Below are 6,653 nucleotides of genomic sequence, written 5' to 3' on the forward strand. Positions count from 1 at the left end.
TGCTGTCCGCCGCCTCAGAGGTGGCAGATGAGTTAAGGAGCAGCGGTTTCTCTCCATGCCGGCAAGATCTTGAATATCAGGTCCAGTGTGAGCTAAATCAAATTGCTAAAAGGAAGTTGCCTAAGTGATAAGATTTTATAGTGCCTCCTTTTTCTGTGGATCAAGCTTACAATATTTCAGTATCATAGGAGAAACGGATATTACAAGGGAAGCAATCCTTTATGTTGTACATATCTATATTTTTAGAAATGCAGCTGTGTCTATTTTCATAAGAAAATATTTTTAACATAATACTTTTCCTCCAAAAACGTTTTCCAAGGGGCCGATTTATCAAGGGCCAAATGGCCCCTGATGCCTCTGCTTCCATGCGAGCCTGCAGGCTCGTCGGAAACAGCAGTTATAATGCAGCAGTCTTAAGACCGCTGCTCCTTAACTCGTCCGCTGCCTCTGAAGCTGCGGACATCAATCCGCCTGATCCTATATGATCGGGTTGATTGACACCCCCTGCTAGATTGGCCGTGAATCTGCAGGGGGCGGCATTGCACAAGCAGTTCACTAGAACCGTTTGTGCAATGTTAAATGCCGACAGCGTATCATGTCCGCCAGACTTTGATAAATCGGCCCCAATGCTTCAAGAGGAACTAAGCCAAGAACAAATTGTGATGTGCTTTACCTAAATTTCAAAACAAGTCCTAAGCATTTGTAAGAGGAACTGCACAGCATAAGCTGGACAAGCAACATATGCCAGACTGGCATGATTCAAGATTTTCCATCCCTGCGCAATGACAAGTGACCTCAACATAAGGAAAACAATGCAGCTGGCTTCTCAAGATACTTCTATTTACATTCTTGGGTATCATTAGTGCCAGAAACATCAGTTTGCTTTTCTTATGCTTGATTTTAAAGAATAACAGTGTTTTCATAGAAAGTGCCAGCACACGCCTGGTGCTCTTGTTGTATCATTTTCTTGAGTGCTGAACGAAGGGCCTTTCATCAAACATGTTCTTTGTTTACAGAAACAGAATGTTCAATTAGGTTTAGATGCCAAAATAAAAAGAAAAAAAAACTTTACTTGAAAGATAAGGGGCAAAATAGAATTTGACTGCTCCATTTTTCATTGTGATGGTTTTGTTTTCTTTGAAAACGAGAAGAAAAAAAGAGCTGAGACAACCATTTTTTTGTGATTATTTTTTTAGTTATTTAAAAAAAAGTGGACTCATTATTGTTACGTTAATTATAAGCAAACAATGCAACCAATGCAAACGATGCAACCAATAAGTCAGAATGTGTACAAAAGACTATAAATGACGACAAGTTCAAAAGGTCATGTGAATTTAGTTTGCAATACTTCATAAAGCATTTCACATATAGTGATGTCGCGAATAGTTCGCCGGCGAATAGTTCCCGGCAAACATAGCATGTTCGCGTTCGCCGCGGAGGGCGAACATATGCGATGTTCGATCCGCCCCCTATTCGTCATCATTGAGTAAACTTTGACCCTGTATCTCACAGTCTGCAGACACATTCCAGCCAATCAGCAGCAGACCCTCCCAGCTCCTGGACAGCAGCCATTTTATATTCATTCGGAAGCTGCATTGTTAGTGAGAGGAGGGACAGTGTAGCTGCTGGTGATTTAATAGGGAAATTGATAGCTAGGCTAGTGTATTCAGTTTCCACTACAGTCCTGAAGGACTCATCTGATCTCTGCTGTAACGACAGCACCCCAAAAAGCACTTTTTAGGGCTAGAACATAATTTTTTTATTATTATTTTTTTTTCCTGTGTAATCTAATTGCAGTTGCCTGCCTGCAAAGCCACTAGCCCAGTGCCGCCACTCATATCTGGTGTAACAGTAGTGTAAATTTAAAAAAACAAAACTTTTTTGACTGTGAAACATCAGTCTGCTAGTGTAATCTAATTGCAGTTGCCTGCCTGCCAGTGTGTGTGCCAGACCCACTTGCCCAGTGCCACCACTCATATCAGGTGTAACAGTAGTGTAAATTTTTTAAAAAAAAGCTTTTTTGACTGTGAAACATCAGTCTGCTAGTGTAATCTAATTGCAGTTGCCTGCCTGCCAGCATGTGTGCCTGGCTCACAGCGTATACTGTGCCCACTTGCCCAGTGGCGCCACTCATATCTGGCGTAACAGTAGTGTAAATTTAAAAAAAAAATTTTGACTGTGAAACATCAGTCTGCTTGTGTAATCTAATTGCAGTTGCCTGCCTGCCAGCGTGTGTGCCAGGCCCACTTGCCCAGTGCCACCACTCATATCTGCTGTAACAGTAGTGTAAATTAAAAAAAAAAAACTTTTTTGACTGTGAAACATCAGTCTGCTAGTGTAATCTAATTGCAGTTGCCTGCCTGCCAGCGTGTGTGCCAGGCTCACAGCGTATACTGTGCCCACTTGCCCAGTGGCCCCACTCATATCTGGTGTAACAGTAGTGTAAATTTTAAAAAAAAAACTTTTTTGACTGTGAAACATCAGTCTGCTTGTGTAATCTAATTGCAGTTGCCTGCCAGCGTGTGTGCCAGGCTCACCGCGTATACTGTGCCCACTTGCCCAGTACCACCACTCATATCTGGTGTAACAGTAGTGTAAATTTAAAAACAAAAAACTTTTTGGACTGTGAAACATCAGTCTGCTTTTTTGTGTCAGGCTCACAGCGTATACTGTGCCCACTTGCCCAGTGCCACCACTCATATCTTGTTTAATAGTAGTGTAAGTGTACATTAAAAACAAAAAAAACTTTGTGGACTGTGAAACATCAGTCTGCTTTTTTGTGTCAGGCTCACAGCGTATACTGTGCCCACTTGCCCAGTGCCACCACTCATATCTTGTTTAATAGTAGTGTAAGTGTACATTTAAAAAAATAAAAACTTTTTGGACTGTGAAACATCAGTCTGCTTTTTTGTGTCAGGCTCACAGCATATACTGTGCCCACTTGCCCAGTGCCACCACTCATATCTTGTTTAATAGTAGTGTAAGTGTACATTTAAAAAAAAAAAAAAACTTTTTGGACTGTAAAACATCAGTCTGCTTTTTTGTGTCAGGCTCACAGCTTATACTGGGCCCACTTGCCCAGTGCCACCACTCATATCTTGTTTAATAGTAGTGTAAGTGTACATTTAAAACAAAAAAAACTTTTTGGACTGTGAAACATCAGTCTGCTAGTGTAATCTAATTGCAGTTGCCTGCCTGCCTGCCAGCATGTGTTCCAGGCTCACAGCGTATACTGTGCCCACTTGCCCAGTGGCCCCACTCATATCTGGTGTAACAGTAGTGTAAATTTTTTTTAAAAAAACTTTTTTGACTGTGAAACATCAGTCTGCTTGTGTAAACTAATTGTAGTTGCCTGCCTGCCAGCGTGTGTGCCAGGCTCACAGCGTATACTGTGCCCACTTGCCCAGTGCCACCACTCATATCTTGTTTAATAGTAGTGTAAGTGTACATTTAAAAACAAAAAAACTTTTTGGACTGTGAAACATCAGTCTGCTTTTTTTGTGTCAGGCTCACAGCTTATACTTGCCCAGTGCCACCACTCATATCTTGTTTAATAGTAGTGTAAGTGTACATTTAAAAAAATAAAAACTTTTTGGACTGTGAAACATCAGTCTGCTTTTTTGTGTCAGGCTCACAGCGTATACTGTGCCCACTTGCCCAGTGCCACCACTCATATCTTGTTTAATAGTAATGTAAGTGTACATTTAAAAAAATAAAAACTTTTTGGACTGTGAAACATCAGTCTGCTTTTTTGTGTCAGGCTCACAGCATATACTGTGCCCACTTGCCCAGTGCCACCACTCATATCTTGTTTAATATTAGTGTAAGTGTACATTTAAAAAAATAAAAACTTTTTGGACTGTGAAACATCAGTCTGCTTTTTTGTGTCAGGCTCACAGCATATACTGTGCCCACTTGCCCAGTGCCACCACTCATATCTTGTTTAATAGTAGTGTAAGTGTACATTTAAAAAAAAAACTTTTTGGACTGTAAAACATCAGTCTGCTTTTTTGTGTCAGGCTCACAGCTTATACTGGGCCCACTTGCCCAGTGCCACCACTCATATCTTGTTTAATAGTAGTGTAAGTGTACATTTAAAAACAAAAAAAACTTTTTGGACTGCGAAACATCAGTCCGCTTTTTTGTTTCACTCTCACAGCTTATACTGGTCCCACTTGCCCAGTGCCACCACTCATATCTTGTTTGATAGTAGTGTAAGTGTACATTTAAAAAAAAAAAAAACTTTTTTGACTGTGAAACATCAGTCTGCTAGTGTAATCTAATTGCAGTTGCCTGCCTGCCTGCCAGCATGTGTGCCAGGCTCACAGCGTATACTGTGCCCACTTGCCCAGTGGCCCCACTCATATCTGGTGTAACAGTAGTGTAAATTTTAAAAAAAAAAACTTTTTTGACTGTGAAACATCAGTCTGCTTGTGTAATCTAATTGTAGTTGCCTGCCTGCCAGCGTGTGTGCCAGGCTCACAGCGTATACTGTGCCCACTTGCCCAGTGCCACCACTCATATCTTGTTTAATAGTAGTGTAAGTGTACATTTAAAAACAAAAAAACTTTTTGGACTGTGAAACATCAGTCTGCTTTTTTGTGTCAGGCTCACAGCTTATACTTGCCCAGTGCCACCACTCATATCTTGTTTAATAGTAGTGTAAGTGTACATTTAAAAAAATAAAAACTTTTTGGACTGTGAAACATCAGTCTGCTTTTTTGTGTCAGGCTCACAGCGTATACTGTGCCCACTTGCCCAGTGCCACCACTCATATCTTGTTTAATATTAATGTAAGTGTACATTTAAAAAAATAAAAACTTTTTGGACTGTGAAACATCAGTCTGCTTTTTTGTGTCAGGCTCACAGCGTATACTGTGCCCACTTGCCCAGTGCCACCACTCATATCTTGTTTAATAGTAGTGTAAGTGTACATTTAAAAAAAAATGACAGGCAGAGGCAGGCCACCCCGCAGGTGCCGTCGTGGTCGTGGTGCTGTGATTCCATTTGGCCCTAGAATAATGCCCAGTGTTCAGAGGCCACGTACCATGAACTCGAAAAGTTCTGAGGACGTAGTTGACTTTTTAACACAGGACACCCAATCTTCTATAGCTTCCGCTCCGAACCTTGATGCACTATCCTCCTCCAGCTTATCTTCGGGCAGCACCTCTCAAGTTACCACTCGCCCGCCTGCCGCCACCACCAACACTAGCACCACAGCCGCTTTACTTGATCTGTCAGAGGAGTTATTTACACATCAGTTGGAAGAAATGAGTGATGCACAACCATTATTGCCAGAGTATGTAGATAACAGGGATATGTCTCAGTCAGGCAGCATTACACACATGGACGTACGGTGTGATGATGATGTTGTACCCGCTGCGGTAGTTTGGTCTGTCACTGTGAAGCGGGCGTAACCCTTACACTACCTGATCGATACAACATGATACCTGATGTTTTAAAGCACGTTATTCCAAACAATTTAGGAATGTTAGGGGATTTATGCCCTTTATGGATTAAAACCAGACTCTGCATCAACTATGTAATTTCCCGTGGGAGTTTTGCAATGGATCCCCCTCCGGCATGCCACAGTCCAGGTGTTAGTACCCTTGAAACAACTTTCCCATCACTATTGTGGCCAGAAAGAGTCCCTGTGGGTTTTAAAATTCGCCTGCCCATTGAAGTCAATGGGGGTTCGCCCGGTTCTCCGGTTCGCAAACTTTTGCAGGAGTTCGCGTTCGCAGTTCGCAAACCCAAATTTTTAGGTTCGCGACATCACTATTCACATATTGAGAACACCAGTTCTCAAAGAAACATAAAAATAATTCTGAGATAAGTGACTAGGACACAGTATTTTACTTCTTCCAAATTGTATTCCTGATTTAAAGGAACAGTCTAGTCAAAATTAAACATTCATGATTCAGATAGGACATGTAACAACTTTCCTTTTTACTTTTATCATTTTTTCTTTGTTGTCTTGGTAATTCTTTGTTGAAAGCTAAACCTAGGTAGACTCATATGCTCATTTCTTAGCCCTTGAAGGCAGCCTCTTATATGAATGCATATTGAAATGTTTTCACAACTAGAGGGCGTTAGTTCATGTGTGCCATATATATAACATTGTCCTCACGCCTGTGGAGTTACCTAGGAGTCAGCACTGATTGGCTAAAATGCAAGTCTGTCTGCAGAGGCTTAGATGCAAGGTAATCACAAAGGTAAAGAATGTATTAATATAATTGTGTGTTGGTTATGAAAATTGGGGAAAGGTAATAAAGGGATTTTCTATCTTTTTAAACAATACAAATTCTGGCGTAGACTGTCCCTTTAAAACCCAAGATGGTAGGTTTTGATACAAGAGATGTCACAATTGATGCTAATAAATTTGATAAAGATATAATAGTCAAGTGTAAATATGTGGTGTATTTTCTTGACAAGCTTTTTAAATGCATATTCCATGGTAGGAACTATAACAGATGGAAGGGGGTATGGTAATGAGTCGTCCAAGGCAGTGGAAGTTCTAGAACCCAAAATGTTTATTTTATGATTCAGATAGAGTATACCATTATAAACAACTTTACAATTTACTTCTATCATCTTATTTGCGTGGTTTCATTGCTGTCCATTGCTGAAAAGCATATCTAGATAGGCTATGG

The sequence above is a fragment of the Bombina bombina genome, chromosome 3 (assembly GCF_027579735.1).
Source record: "Bombina bombina isolate aBomBom1 chromosome 3, aBomBom1.pri, whole genome shotgun sequence".
Classification (NCBI taxonomy): domain Eukaryota; kingdom Metazoa; phylum Chordata; class Amphibia; order Anura; family Bombinatoridae; genus Bombina; species Bombina bombina.